This window comes from Ascaphus truei, chromosome 4 (assembly GCF_040206685.1).
Source record: "Ascaphus truei isolate aAscTru1 chromosome 4, aAscTru1.hap1, whole genome shotgun sequence".
Classification (NCBI taxonomy): domain Eukaryota; kingdom Metazoa; phylum Chordata; class Amphibia; order Anura; family Ascaphidae; genus Ascaphus; species Ascaphus truei.
In genome coordinates this window covers 58,895,726-58,912,605 of record NC_134486.1, presented here as the reverse complement: position 1 = coordinate 58,912,605, position 16,880 = coordinate 58,895,726, and the positions used below count along the sequence as shown (strand labels likewise).

At 42.6% G+C, this 16,880-nt stretch overlaps 1 protein-coding gene across 1 annotated transcript in view; it reads right to left on the bottom strand.

Moving 5' to 3' along the window:
* MSH2 (mutS homolog 2) overlaps window positions 1–16,880 on the bottom strand; it is a 189,058-nt gene that overhangs the window by 123,512 nt on the left and 48,666 nt on the right. The window lies entirely within an intron of this gene.

The following is a 16,880-nucleotide window of genomic DNA, read 5'->3' as shown; positions in this document are numbered from 1 at the left end:
TTACCCTGCATGGGTATGAGATACCAATCCGGTTTCTTAACATATAAAAACAGATTAGGTAAATATTAGATTGATATTTAATAGATTATGTTCTATATAAGATAAAGACTAAAGCTGGATAGTGCCCATTGTGATACAAAACAAATAAACTCCCATTGACATCAATGGAATTTTTCTGTGCGATAGTGACCCGATCACAGTTTAATTAATACATTTTATTATAGGTTTTCAAATTTAGCAGAAACCTTGCAATGCAAGTTTCCCTGTGATTGCCACACAGACTAGCAAACTGTAGTTACAGTGCAGTTCAGGGAAGCCGCCAAGCCAAACTACCTTAAATCAATCGCCTTTTTTTTTTTTTTTTACACTATATATTGTTCCCCTACGCCAGTGGGTAGCTCTCAGTATGGACAATCCCTCAGGTACTAAAGATCCCCCTAAATCCTGTGAGTATTATTCTGGAACATTTTCAGAATGATGTGGTTATCTAGTGCTGGTGAACTTCCTCTCCTGGAAAGGGCTATTCTAGCAGACGTTATTACAACTACTCCCTACCCTGCTGTCACAAGGAGAGCTTTCCGCATAGTTCCCGACACCTGGCATAATACCCCCCTTTTTCCATCATCGTAAACAGTACTACCATCTATCCTGTCACCAAAGCACGTTGCCTAGGAGTGACATTTGACTCTTCTCTTTACTTCTCCATCCACGGCATGGCTAAAATGTGTTGCTTCTATTGCCAAGATCTGCCCTTTCCACAGTTAATCTACTGTTAAAATGCTAATGTCCTTATCCTCTCCGGTATGGATTATTGTAACATACTGCTAACAGGCCTCCCTGCCTCACAACTTTCTTCTTCGCAATCTATCCAAAATTCTGTGCTAAAATAATTTCACTGTCTCCCAAATCAGTCTTTGCTCATCTCCTCCTTATAGCTGCAGTTCAGTCTTTTTTTTATTTATTTTTTTAATTTATTTTTTTACTTCAATAGTTTTATGTGTGCAATCTCTAATTACCTAAAGAACAGTATAGCTGCAGCTCAATTCGTTTTCCATGTATTGATAGGTCGAAATTTGGTGACATATTAAAAGCTGGCATTTGTTTATAATATATATAATATATAATTCATGAGCATTCCTGCACTGACAAGTGCTAGAGGGAGGGCAGGGCTGACAAAGGGGTGTGCCAGAGCTTGTGACAGGACATGAAGGGGCAGTGCCTTAGCAAATGGCTGTTAAAATAGAATACAAGAAAATTGGTCTTTCAAAGTTGTTGATTTTAAAACAGAAAATGCTAAAAGCATTTTTTCTTACTACAGAACTGATTTATTAAAAAAAACAAACATGCAGGATATTGACTGAACTGCAGCTTTAAATCTCTCACCAAGCTTGCCATCAAATTTCAGAGCACCTACAAAAGTTCTCCCCCTTACCTTCAAGGCTGTCCACTCATCTGCTCCTTCCTACAGCGGCTTTGATCTCTCGATATGCGATATACCCCTGCTCGTTTCTTTTCCACCTCTACTGCACTCTCTCGTCTTAAACCTTTTTCCCCTCACTGCCCCTTACGTGTGGAACACCCTCACACTCGGTATACACCAAGCACCCTCTCCACCGCACTCTGAAGTCAAACATTCAAAAACTCACCTCCTAAAGTAATATTCAATAGCATAAACCCGTGGCTACTGTCCCACACCCACAGTCGCTCCTACCAACCATGTGGGCAGCTACTACCAATATCTACCGCACTTAGTCCCTGACCTCATGTCTCTAAGTCTCCCAACATACCACTTAGATTGTAAACTCTCGGGAATTTCCTTTCCTATTGTCCGATTTTGTTTGTTGCACTTATTGTGTTACAATTCTCTGTACTGTATTGTCTCTTTTGCAAAGTGTCACGTACAGCTGTGGGCGCTATATAATGATAGACATACATCCCAAACTTCGCTCTACTCAATCTAGATTAAAACGGTTTGACACCCCCAAAATTTATATTTCTCAGCCACAACCTAATCAGTGGTGGGATTCAGCACGTTCGCACGGTTTTGTGCGAACCTGTTAATAAAATTTCACAAGTTCGCCGAACCGGGGCTTAATTCTCTTACCTGGCCGGGCGGGCAGCAGGCGGACTGCGTCTACCAGAATCTCCCGGCATCTTTTCCCTTCAAATATTGTCAATATGGTCGCACAGCGTCAAATGGCGCTGCGTTACCATGCCAACGGGAACACCACGTGACGTAACCGCATCACGTGACGTCTGCTGCTATGGCAATGAGACGCTACGTGACGTCACGCGGCCTATCACTGTCATGGCAACGCGGCACGGCCATTTTGAGAACATTTGCAAGGGGAGCATGCTGAGAGACGCCGCCCGGACAGGTGAAGGTAAGAACCGGTTATTAAAATGTTCGAATCCCACCACTGAACCCAATGCATCATTGGTCCCATCGTTTGCCTAGTAGTGAGGTTTAAAATAATGTTGGGAAACAAGTGAAGGCTTGAGTGAGGCCCAGAATACGTGGTTTTGGACAAGGGTCTGAGTGCCAGACCAAAAAGTCAAGTGTGATATGTACTTTAGATTATATATATTTTTTTTTATTTAGTTCTGGTTATTTTAACTCAGAATTGCAAGGTTTGTCAGCATGAGTCCACCACCAGTTTAAGTTCTTTCAAAAACTAAGGCTGCCTCGCATTTTAATCTGGTCTGTAACTGTTACATACGCCTATAATATACATCTTCTCTAACTGTGCACACAATGTCTTGTATATAATGTATACCCTGCTCATTTATGTAACTATGTATTATTTGTCATATTAACTATGCCCAGGACATACTTGAAAACGAGAGGTAACTCTCAATGTATTACTTCCTGGTAAAACATTTTATAAATAAATAAATGGGTGTCTGTACATTATACTTTGTGCATATTACACAGGTTTGGGCTTTCTGGGTGTCTGTACATTATACTTTGTACATATTACACAGGTTTGGGCTTTCTGGGTGTAGAGGGAGAGAGGGGGTGGCCCGGTATTAAAGGGGTTGCACCCCATTTGGCCACCCCTGACCGCACCAGGGAGACAAGGGGTTAACTGGGCTGAGGTCCAGAAATGTGATGTAACCCTTGTTATGACATGTAAATGTATTTCCCCTGTTCCATTGTAATGTCTGGTTACTCAGTGTTTGCATCACACACACACTAGAATCCATCCGGGAGCACAAGGGTTAATAATTCTTTAATGATTATAGCTCTTTGTGTAGTTTTCCCGCCTTTTCGGACACCATTTTGCAGGTCCCCATTGGCCGCCATTAGGGCTCAATGCATTTCAATAGGAATTTGTGCTGTTTTCGTCCTGTTTCCTGTAGTGACCAGCAGGTGGCGTCCGAGAGGGAGAGCGGCGGTTTCCCATTGAAAGTCAATGGGCTCATTGACTTCAATGGAGATGCCTCGAGGTAACCTAGTTGGCTGCCGTCCAGACCGCAAACCGCAAAGCGGATACAATGTCCTTCAAAAGAGCTAAAATCACTGGGTCAAGTTCAACGTCAATTAGCGGGGGAATAAACTGTTCTAGGGCACCTAGGGATAAAATTCTTTTTGCCCCTAGTTCCTAAGCGTCCCCCCACTCGACCACCACCGGGTCCCCGAATCCTGGACCCCCGATAAGGGTCGAACCAGATAGAGCGGGTCGCGCCATAGGCTTTGCCGGCGGCGGCAGAAACGGCTCAGAAAAATGACTAAGTGAGAAATGCTGAATTTTAGGAATCCATATCTCCGGTTCCGGAGGGTTCAGCGGATCAGGGTTTGGGGTATCTGTAGCCACTGCTCCGGCATCGCTGTAGAACCATCCTTGACCCGCTTGGACCAACCCGACGGAGTATGGACCCCCTTGAAGTTCGGGACTTTTCCCATAGACTTCAATGGCAGAAAACCCCCATTGACTTCAATGGCGGCAATTTACCATTGAAAGTCTATGGCGGAGCTGCCCGTTGTTTTCAATGGGGATTTAGTGAAAAGCTGAGATTTCTTTTTCAATGGAGATTTTTGTATTAAAATGATTTAATGTGCATTGTGTAACTCCGGTTTCTTAGGTCGTAGCAAGTCGCTTTTTTGACCATATGGTGTCCCAGTTCTGGCAATGCGAACTGGGAAGTTTGGACCTGCTAAACCTAACGGAACCGGATATTTTAATACGTTTATGTTTTATGCTTAATAGTGTATCCTAAGGTAGGGATAAGTTCAAAAGGAAATTCTTTTGGGCCATAAGGTAGCAGATGGCCCTGGGGACGCCGCTATGTCTAGGATTTAAGTGCTGTTCAAAGAGTTTTATCACCCTCACTGTTTATCCGAAGCCCAAACCAGGGCAGGTCTTAAGTGTTCCAGTTAACACCTTTCAACAAAGGTTTTCCTGCCAGAACTCCAAAGGGTAGACTTTCTGGCATTCCTGACGTAAATGTGGGGCTTCAGAAATGAGACCCCCAGAGTTCTACTGCACATGTGCCAACTAGCAGGGGGGCATGGGTCAGAATGCTTTCCCACGTTAGTGAGTGGCTGGAGGTAATTGTAAACCAATCCCCTGTGCTTAAGGTTAAGAATAGAAGGAGAATGGTTTATAAACTGCTGTCCACCCATATATCCTTTGTCTTCGTTTGCTGATATGGTTACCTGATATCACCTGAATGATTTCCTCACTGCTGAAAGAAATGCTACATCATACTTCTCATTCCCCAACCCTTAAGTAAGTGTACTTCTTGTTTGTTACTGTATTATCTGTTGTGTTCACCTTTATTCTAAGGAATAAATACAATTTATTATATCTTAAGCCTCGTTCAGTTCAAACCCAATTATTTTTGTGTAATATTAATAAGCCTGTGGAAGCTATCGTCACACTGTGTATCTGTGCATTATACTTTGTGCATATTACACAGGTTTGGGCTTTCTGGGTGTCTGTACATTATACTTTGTGCATATTACACAGGTTTGGGCTTTCTGGGTGTCTGTGCATTATACTTTGTGCATATTACACAGGTTTGGGCTTTCTGGGTGTCTGTACATTATACTTTGTGCATATTACACAGGTTTGGGCTTTCTGGGTGTCTGTACATTATACTTTGTGCATATTACACAGGTTTGGGCTTTCTGGGTGTCTGTTCTTTATACTGTGTGCATATTACACAGGTTTGGGCTTTCTGGGTGTCTGTGCATTATACTTTGTGCATATTACACAGGTTTGGGCTTTCTGGGTGTCTGTACATTATACTTTGTGCATATTACACAGGTTTGGGCATTCTGGGTGTCTGTACATTATACTGTGTGCATATTACACAGGTTTGGGCTTTCTGGGTGTCGTTTGGGCTTTCTGGGTGTCTGTACATTATACTGTGTGCATATTACACAGGTTTGGGCTTTCTGGGTGTCGTTTGGGCTTTCTGGGTGTCTGTACATTATACTTTGTGCATATTACACAGGTTTGGGCTTTCTGGGTGTCGTTTGGGCTTTCTGGGTGTCTGTACATTATACTGTGTGCATATTACACAGGTTTGGGCTTTCTGGGTGTCTGTACATTATACTTTGTGCATATTACACAGGTTTGGGCTTTCTGGGTGTCTGTGCATTATACTTTGTGCATATTACACAGGTTTGGGCTTTCTGGGTGTCTGTGCATTATACTTTGTGCATATTACACAGGTTTGGGCTTTCTGGGTGTCTGTACATTATACTGTGTGCATATTACACAGGTTTGGGCTTTCTGGGTGTCTGTACATTATACTGTGTGCATATTACACAGGTTTGGGCTTTCTGGGTGTCTGTACATTATACTGTGTGCATATTACACAGGTTTGGGCTTTCTGGGTGTCTGTACATTATACTGTGTGCATATTACACAGGTTTGGGCTTTCTGGGTGTCTGTACATTATACTGTGTGCGTATTACACAGGTTTGGGCTTTCTGGGTGTCTGTATATTATACTGTGTGCATATTACACAGGTTTGGGCTTTCTGGGTGTCTGTACATTATACTGTGTGCATATTACACAGGTTTGGGCTTTCTGGGTGTCTGTACATTATACTGTGTGCATATTACACAGGTTTGGGCTTTCAGGGTGTCTGTTCTTTATACTGTGTGCATATTACACAGGTTTGGGCTTTCTGGGTGTCTGTGCATTATACTTTGTGCATATTACACAGGTTTGGGCTTTCTGGGTGTCTGTGCATTATACTTTGTGCATATTACACAGGTTTGGGCTTTCTGGGTGTCTGTACATTATACTTTGTGCATATTACACAGGTTTGGGCTTTCTGCACGAGTCTCACGTGTCATTAATCTGTAATCCTCTTCCAACCCGAGGGGGCAGGTTGTTAGCTGGTTAAGAAACAGAAGATAAATGTTGGCCGCGTTGAGAACCACATTGATGGCCCTCACACACGCTTATGAGTGCAGACCAGGAAAGCGAGCGTATATCTACTGAAGTGAGGAATTGGGCTTGAAAAGAAAACCCATATCGATCAATAAATGTTAAATAGACCAGCATGAACCGATTAGATTTTTTTTTTTTAAAGTAATAATTCACCAGGAGACAAAAGCATCTGTCATTGAACGAATCAAGGATTATGAGCATTTTAATGTACATGTATGCTCTAAAATGGCCCTATTGCGTTAGGGTTTGATGAAAATAAAGATGAATTATTATAACAGTAAAATAACCAAAACCAATTACTGATGGTTCTCTTCATCTGGTTTTGTGCTCAGTTAACCTTACAATATCATCCGAGGACTTACAGATCCCAGCAGGAATACAGTACATAGTGTACGTCTGTACATTTTGTATGGAAAATGGGATATATCGCCTCCCAAACTGAATCCTGCAAGAATTGCATGGACTGATATTTAAAAACAATAACTACATTGTTGTTTAAAGATGCAGACCAAGCGGCACTTTAAAAGGGGGTGGGGGGAGTGGGGGGAGAAAATAAAACCACAACTTTTGTTTTAATATATGCAGCCTTTGATGAACCTTGACAACTAATTACCTAAGCTGCTGACCAATTTGTTCTCCCGTGATCAAACAGCAAAATCCTGATTCCCAGGGTTCACTAAATGGCTGCTTTTCAGTTTCAATCAATCCATCAGTCAGTGTAACAGCAGCTACAATGTATTCTTATATTACTACGGTAACATGATTTATTGTTAGGCCGTCTTGAAGGTGAAGCCGAGCGCGCACGATCGTGCTCAGCGCGATCAAACACATTGTGACAAGGTGTTTGTCCGGAATGTGTGCGCACGTACTCGTGAGCGCTCAGCTGCTTGCCGAGACAATTAATTTTGACTTTGTCGCGCTTGCCCTGGTCACGTGCGCAGTTCAGCCAATGAGTTCAACACACACAATCGCCCGAGCGACAGCGCGCTCGCTCTCAGCCTGGCCGCAGCCTTACAGTTTGCAGCTCAAACTGCTGGGAATATTTTCAACAAATGATGACAAACAGGAAAGTGGTGCAAAGATCTTGCACTGCTGGGGAGGCGGGCTAAACCTACTGTAGAAAGCAAAGGGTGCTCAGTACATCAAAAATGGTCATTAAGAGTTGAATTTAAAAATAAAGAAAAGGTAAGTATTATCCAATACTACAGAACTGGTTTATTAAAAACACGCAGAATATTGCATGGATTTCTCCTTAAATATAAGCACTATCTACAAACTCGCATTATATCAGATTATAAGCATGGTGGGTGGGGGGAGTCAGGTTTGGTACTTGGAATACATTGCTTCGGTATTTCACGTTTTTATGTAGTATAGAAAAGGCGAAATAGGACTCAAGATCCATAATTTCATTATAATATCTATTTAAGGAAGCACCACAAGTAAAACTCATCAATATTTCATTCATCTGCATAATGTAAAGACATTTAAAGCAATAACTGGATTACAAAACATTGTGTATACAAGGACAAGATAAATAAGCTTTCATAGCAATAGAAACATTTACTCCATAATGATACAATTAAAACTATAGGAGATTGTTTTTGCAATAATGTTTTTCAGATTGTTTTCTTAGGCCGCGCGTCTAGTGCCCGCGATACAAATACAAATGCATTGCCGCAGCCGCGTGCGCTTATAGTAAGCGCGATGGCGACAATGCGACGCCGCGTTGCAAATTTTGGTAGCTGGCAATATTTGATTTTTCAAGGGCCGTCGCCTCCTGGGGCAGCCCCTGAACCAATCAAATGCCAGTACGCCCGCGACGCCACCGCAAAGCGAAATATAACTTTTGCTAGCGGCGATGGGTGACGTCACGTGTCGCCCGTCGCGGGCACTATACGCGCGGCCTTAAAGAGAGGCAGTCCAAGTGACACTTCAAAAAATAATTATTTTGCTTTAATATACGCAGCCTTTGATTACCTTTATTGAACACGAATTACCCAAGCTGACCATGAATTAGTTCTCCCGTAATCGATCAGCAGAGATCCTGCTTCCCAGGGTTCACTAAATGGCTGCCTTTCAGTTTAAATTAATCTCACAGTCGGTGTGACTCAGCAGCTACAATGTATCCCAATACTAAGGTAATATTAACTATTGTTAGTTTGCAGCTCAAAATGCTGGGAATATTAGCAACAAATTATCACAAACCAGAAAGTATTACAAAGATCTTGCACCGCTGGGGAAGTGTGCTAAACCCTGCTACAGAAATCAAAGGATGCTCAATGTATTAAAACTCATTACAAATGATATTAAGAGTTGAATTTATTTAAAAAAAAAAAAAAAAAAACACATTTTAGTAAATATCAACTAATACTACAGAACTGATTTATTTAAAAACACATATAGGCTATTGCATTAACAGCTCCTTTACAAGCAGTACAGGTTTTCATTTTTAATTAGAGGATTGAAGCGGGTCTCCAGAGTCGAACTATGGAAGCAGGGGTCCCCGGAGCAGAAATTAACAGAGAAACTTACCTCGGTGCCAGTATCTCTGTGGAGTTTAATTGTCCCGGTGACGTGGGCCAATAGGAAGCGGCACTGGGTGACGTCACTGCTTCCTATTGGTCCGCGGGTCATTAAGGCGCTGCAATTATGTTAGGCACACAGTTCCCTGGCTGCATGTCGACTTGCCCTCTTGTAGGGGAGCTGGTATCTATGGGAAGCAGGGGGTCACCAGAGCTGAAATTAAAGCAGCCCTGCTTCGGAGACACCCTGCTTCAATTATGGAATACAGAGGGGGGAAAAACGGTATTGCTGCTTTAAAATGTAATGTACAATAGTGTTATTTCCCACTATGGCCACACACAGTACAGACAAATCTAATAGAAACTTTATGCAGGCTTCATTCATGACATCACATTTAAATAGAAAACAAACCTAAATACTGGTTAGACGGAGGTAAGAGAAGCACAATCCATCTACTCCAGGGATTTAAGGTTGGAAGTGGCGTAATTAATTGTGTGCACCCCAACAGTAGAGTGACCTTGTGCAACCTAATTTGGAGTAGTCATTGATGCCCCAGCAAGTGACCATTGTACCGGGTAGCTGTGGTACCGGAAGCTGGAGGTGAATGCACACTGGACCTATATCAGTTGTGGCCAACTCCAGTCCTCAAGGGCCAACAGGATACCCCTGCTTCAGCACAAATGGCTCAATCAGTAGACCGCCATCTGTGCTGAAGCAGGGATATCCAGAAAACCTGACTTGCTGGTGGCCCTTGAGAACTTGTCCACCCCTGACCTATATGCAGAATTATCACATCATTGTACCTATTTATATACTTTTACTTCAATTATTATTTGTGTGTTCACCTTATTATTTTATCACAACAAGACACTGGCTACCATCCCTTCCCGTGTCTGCACCATAGCTTAGAACTAAAATGGGAGGAATGGGGCTGGCCTCATTCCCATCTGCACGACTCTATAAAGCCGACAGAAAACGGACCACTGTGAAAAGACATTAGCCAGCCCTGCACAGTAAGCAAAAAAAACACAAACGCAGACTGGCTCTCCAGTGACTCCTTGTGGAGATGAGCTGTATTTACCTTTAAAAAATAAATAAAAACACAAGCAACTGCAGAGGAAAAACTGATGTTCAATGATCTAGGAAAGGGGTGTGCAAACTTTTATTGCTGTGCCCCCCTGCCTCCTCTGTTACCCCCCCCCCCTCCCTTACCTCGGTGCAGTGTCAAATGATGCCACATGACCCCGTGGCGTCATTGGACACCGTGTTGCACTGGTGACGCGTCCTGAAGCCGGCTGAATCTCAGTACATTGAGTTGCATAGGCCTTGCGCGGCCCCCCGGCATTTCATTTAAATGCCTTGGGGAAGAGCGTGGGACCTCTGCAACAACCCGAGCCCCCCCCCCCCCCCCCAAAAAATGTTGCTCTTCCCCCCCCCCCCACCCCACAGTTTGCGCACTCCTGATCTAGAACAGGGATCATCAACCAGTTCTCCAAAGGGGCCATGTCAGCAAACACTTCGTAGCAAAAAGGGCCACAAACTCCTTAGAATGTAATTTTAGATATTTAAAAAAAAACAACTTTAAAGTATTTCAACATTTTACAAGCATGTCTATAACATCCGTACCACATATATTCACATTACCTTACAGAAGCACAATATGAAAAATCCTATGGTTTTGTTTTTTATTTTAGATAAATCAGTTCTGTAATATTAGATTATACGATGTACATTGTTTTTCGTAACTTCTAATGCCTTTTAGAAAGTCCCACCCACTTCCTCTTCCGAAACAGGCTCTGACACACCTTTCTGAGCTCTGCCCTTTGGCAACAAAGTATCACAGATCTGTTACGGTTCCAAACAGCAGACTGTGTGTTGCTCTGAAATTAGGCTGCGCTTATAGTGTCGGCAACAGCGACGTCGCTTCAAAACAAATGTATTGAAGACGTTGCGCGCGCTCACATTAGGAGCTACGCTACGGTGCGACGGATTGGTCGCGATCGCTGAAAGTCACTTCAATTAATTATAATAGTTTGATTTTTCCAGCGACCGTAGCGTGACGTCAGCGTCGCCGGCACTATAAGCGCAGCCTTGTGGTGTACCATGAGAGGAAGGACTCGGGCCCCGCTACAAAACGTCTGCGGCGCTTTACAAAAAGGTACAGAAATTAGATAACGGGGATAAATGCAACAGGTAAATAATGTAAGGCAAAGAGATCCTATGCTAAAGAGCTTACAATCTGTTGGGAGGCGTATAGACAACAGGAGTACTAAAAGTGAACCCATTTTTAAGATGTCCCAAAAACTTTACTTAATATTTCTCAAAACCAGAAGACTATTGAGGTACCAAAATGAGGTTCCACTTTGATAATGAAAGGCTGAATACTTGATTTTTATTGCATTACAATATAAATTAGCCAAGTGCCAGTACACTGTGAAGACTTTAACATACACACTTGCATCTAGAGGCAGGAGAACACAATTATGACTGGACTTTCAAAGCATTAATTACACGAACAAAGCTTACTGCCGATTAGGAGCACAGTGCAAAAAAAAAAAGGGGGTGATAATGCTAAGGGAATGTGATCAGAGCAGAGAATGCAGGAAACGGCTGCACAACACACACAAGAGCAAATAAGGAAGAAAATTGAAGAGGAAACGGTGTTGTATGAACAACCAGATACACACAAATACATACCCTTACGGTCTCCAAGTTCTCCTTACCACTTAGATCGTAAGCTTCTCAGAACAGGGACGTATTTCCTCAGGTCTATTTTTATGTATGGAGCGTCTATTCCTCTTATGTCTCCTATTATATTGCGTGTGTTATTGCTGTAAAACGCTACGTGCATGGATGGCGCTATATACAGATAAACATGCATAGGCTGGGAAGATTATAAATCTGAACTTACCCCCTGTACTGACTGGTTGGGGGGCAGTTTGTTGCATACACATACAAAAGTAGCAGCTGTAATGGAGACATTCTTGTCTCACACATGCACACTGAAGTGGCCATTTTCTTGAAACGGCCGCATGCAAAAAGGGTAGAAAAATGCACTACTTTGCCCGCGGGAGGAATAACGTCTGCTACATCTATATAGGTCAGCCTAAAATGTTTTAACAAAGAGAAAGTCACCACCACACTTTCTGCATAAGTCTGCAAAAGCAGCATCATACCCGTATGGCATTTTAAGAACCATCCATATTTGTTAGGCGTTACCAGTATAATATTGAGGCGCAAAGGAAATCTAAATGATTTCTCCAATTATATGCACTACAGTTGGTTATGTTACCAGGTTTAGTACTTGCTGTATGAATACATTTTAAAACAGAATCTACTAAAGAATTAGAGTCGGGTTCAGATTTGACCCAAATCTTACACTACAGATGCGGTCAGGTGGTTTGTCGCTTAGCCGGCCGGGAAACCGCTGATGGGAACTGACTGAATGGTCTGCTCGTGGGATCCCCGCGACCAGGCAGATTGCCCATCAGGATTAACACAGCGGGTGTCTCTGCTTCTGAATGGGACTTCAGTCTGGAAGAGATGCGCAGTAAGAAGCACTTTTATTGTATTTTATTTAATAGTGTCATTTTTTTTTTTTTTAAGAAGCCCATTGTCAATCAATCTGTTTATTTATGACCCTTTTAGGTATAGATAACCACATTGACAATTAATGCATTTTTTGGCTAATGTTTGTTTCTATTTCATTGTACAGTATTGTATTTTTTTTATGTGTTTTTTTGTTTTTTAGGCTGCCCATTCATTGGCATTGTGGTAATCCTTGTCCCCCATTGCGGGCATAGCTTACCACAGTGACAATTAATGGGTTTATTGGCTATTGTATACTGTATTGTACAGTACTGTAATGGCAATGTATTGTATGGTGTATTTATATTTTTAAACAAATGGGCAAAAGCGCTATTAGCCAACTAGTGCTTTTGCCCATTTGTATGTGTGGTAATGTGGTGATGTGGGGGGTGGGATTAGTTGCCCCGGGTTGGGTAGCGGGAGGGGTTAACCCCTTAATTACCATAGTGTTTGAAACTGCTACGGTAATTATGGGGTTAACCAATCCTGCAACCCTCCCGGGAGGTTTAATCACCCTAACCGGGGCAACTACAGTACACCCTTCACTCACCCAATAAAAACAGCAGTAACCCCTTAATTATCTTAGCGGTAGTAACCGATAAAGGTAATTAAGGTGTTACTGCTGTTTTAATAGTTGGGCATCAGCCCTTACATGTTGGTGAAGAGGTGGAGGACACCTTCACCCTGGCAGGAGTAAGTAAAATATTCATTAAAATTTATACAGTATTTGAATACGCAAAAGCACTAGAGTGGCCATATTTGGCTACTGGAGCATTTCCCCATTCCTTTGTGGGGGAGGTTGCTGCCCCGGGGTGGGTGGTTAGGCCACTCGGGTGGGTAGTGAGAGGGGTTAACCCCTTCATTATATAGCTGTAGTAACCGCTATGGTAATGAAGGGATTAACCCCCTCCCGGTAGGCTTAATCACCCACCCTGGGGCAACTACCCACTTCACCCACCCCCAACAAACCAGGTACTGTGGTTTACTCCTGAGGAAGCCGACCTTTGATCAGCGAAACGCATAGAGCTTTGCCTCCTAGTCCCTCTGTACATCCGCATGTGTCGCGTCACCTCTACCTACGTCACTTCCGGTTTCGCGGTCGTCCAGATACCGGAGAGACAGCCTGCTCCCAGTGAGATCGCAGGAGAGCAGGCTGTCTCTCTGGTATCCGGAAAACTGCGAAACCGGAAGGGACGTAGGGGGATGTGACGCGACGCATGCGGATGTACAGAGGGACTAGGAGGCAGCAAGATCGCGATTCACCCTGCACCTAGCGACCCCACATAATGCCTAATCTATGCTGTTATGATTCTGCCACTGTGTAAGCCTTGATTTAGGGTTTCTATATAAACTACATTTTATACCATCCGTCTGCACGATTGTCTGCTCTCTTTTTCCTGATACACTGCTGTCACTGTTTGGGACCAATGCCTTTGATTGCTCCATTGTGAGTAGGAAATGTGGAGGTTATTCTTTTACACTTTGCCACGTGCAATTCTGCACTCTATTTTTTTTTCTTCTTTTACATGGTATCTACCACCCCTCCTCTCCAAAAATAAGGGGACTGTGGTTTAACCACTGCATTACCTTAGCAGCTAGCCGCTAAAATGTAATGAAGCTGGTTTTATTATATTTTAGAAAAACAATACAGACCGGCGCCTTAGAGTCCAAATATGTGATATATATAAGTCCAGTGTATGGCTTGGGATATCCAATAGATGGTGTTCTAGTCCAGTGGACAGCAGGTTCCTCAGCAGCAAAAATGATATGACATGCAGGGAAGACAAGAGAACAAGATCATAGAGCAACAGAGTATGGTAATAACAATTAACACAGACATAGACAGACGAACATTGACAACACTAAACAAGTAGGCTGACTAATACAATGAAGATTTAATAAACACAATAAAATACAGCAAACTGGTGACGAGCAGGTCTAGGATCCGGTGTGTAAAACCGGAATCCTACTTTCAGCAGGTCCACAGGATATGAGCAAGTGGGTGAAGTATAGGTGGTCCGGTGACAGATGTTGGTGGACGCGTGCCACGTGTAGAAGCCTGCAGGAACCTCTCCGGGTTAATGCCGATGATGGCGACACTGCCTTCTGCTTCACAGGACGCCTTCCGTTTGCGCCCGGAACTGCGTCACAACGGGCGGGACAACACACCGGATCTCACGTCAGATATAGGCTCCAATACACCGCAACTCCAGGAACTGCTGCAATGGTCTGCTCCTCTACCAGTTCAGCTGATGAATGACTCTCAAAGGCCCAACGCGTTTCGTGCGCATGCGCACTTCTTCAGGGGGTAATTTATTTATTATATTTTAACAACATAGGATTGAAGCTGGGGGTCTCCAGAGCTGAACCGCATTCATTTCAGCCTCGGAGACCCACTGCTTACCAAGATACAGGCACCGGTATCTCCGGCAAGTTTAATTCTCCCGCGTCACGTAACCAGGACATTTAAACCTGCAGAGATACCGGCACTTCATACCGGGGCCTGTAACTCGAGAAGCAGGAGGTCCCCGGACTTGAAATGAATGCGGATCAGCTCTGGAGACCCCCTGCTTCAAGCCTATGTTAAAATAAAAGCAGCGCGATCGCCTGTTAGAGATGCATAAAGAGAGAAGGACCGATTTGGTCTGCTCTCACTGCACAGCTCTGCCAGACTGGTGCGGCCCAATAGTACTAACATAGCGGGAGTCCCATTCAGAAGCAGCACTGTGTTAAGCCTGATGGGCAATTCCCCCCTGCTCTGCACATTCCACATTCGGTCAGCGGTTCACCAGCACATTTGTGGGGCAGGTCGACAAACCAACTATCTGCATCTGTAACGGTATTCATTGCAGATAACATTTGCTTAGTTTCTTTGCCTCTTGTGTGTCAGTCTAATTTATATGGAAGGACCACACTGGAGCATTGGTACAGATGAACCCGCTGTCATTCTTGTTGGCCAAGCCTATAGAGGAACTACCGAATTCACAGAGGAAAATGGCATCAGCCCGATGCTCAATAGCAGTGAAGTGGAAAAAAATTAAAGCACCTTCAAAACAAATGGTAATCCATAGAATTAATGAGAACTGACTCATGGAACATCTCTCAGCCATCCTCAACCAAAAAAATAGACCAGTTTAACAGGATCTGGGAGACATGGCCCGTGACATAAGAACATAAAAACTAAAATTAAAATTAGGAGAAAATGGCACAAATAAGTTCTAACTTTTTTTCTTTTGAAAATTATTTTGATCTAATATCACTGTGTTTCCAGAAGTTTGAAAAAGAAAAATGTTAAAAGTGGCCTTTACTGTGCTGTAATATAGATAATTTCATATAACTCCTTTGTTGTTTTCACCAAAATAAAAACATTTGAAATAAAAAATGAAATAAAAAGAAAAACAAATGAAGGAGTCACCTTTGGACGGACCAGGATGGGGGCGGGAGCACGGGATGAGTCCCCACTCCTATAATCTGAGCCCTTTTCCCCCAATTTTTTTTTCTCCCCTCTCTCTTCTTCCCCTCTCCTCTGTCCTTTCTTACTTCCTTTCTTTTTATAATATCATCCATGTTTAATTTAATAGAGGAAAAATACGCAAATCACAAGAACAAATTGAATAGGAGAAAATGGCACAAATAAGTTCTAACCTTTTTTCTTTTGAAAATAATTTTGATCTAATATCACTGTATGTTTCCAGAAGTTTGAAAAAGAAAAATGTTAAAAAAGTAGCCTTTTCTGTGCTGTAGTATAGATCATTTCATGTAACTCCTTTGTTGTTTTCACCAAAATAATAAAAACATTTGAAATAATTTATTTGGAAGTACACCGAGTAAGATCAGTAACCCTTCATATTGCAAGTACAGAAATTCCACATAACTAGGCGACTCGTAATCTTAGTTTGGACTATAGGTCAGTGGATTTTGCAAATCCAATTACTGTACATACCATCATTCACTTATTTTGTGTTCATCATTGTATTGAACATCACGACCTGTAAAACTATTAGATCGCTATGAAACAATTGCAAGGCCACCAGAGAACTTCCAATAAAAATTAAACAAGTTTTTTTTTTTTTTTTTGTTTACACCGTTGAACATTACAAGCACAGTTATCAGAGAATGAAACTAATGTGTTCAGTGCAGAGATCAACACAGATCATTTTGACAGCCAGAACAAATTCACAAGAAGCTTTCTTTATTGCCAAGGTTAAAATAGGACTATTACACATTGTGACAAAATACCCTTTTTGGCTGAAGGGTTCTTGTCTGGGATCCTTAAAACCCACCGTCTTTTAGGGTAAACCGCAATCACAGAATAATCCAGGTCTGGTTTAAGTCTTATTTTCCTTGGCCCTCCAA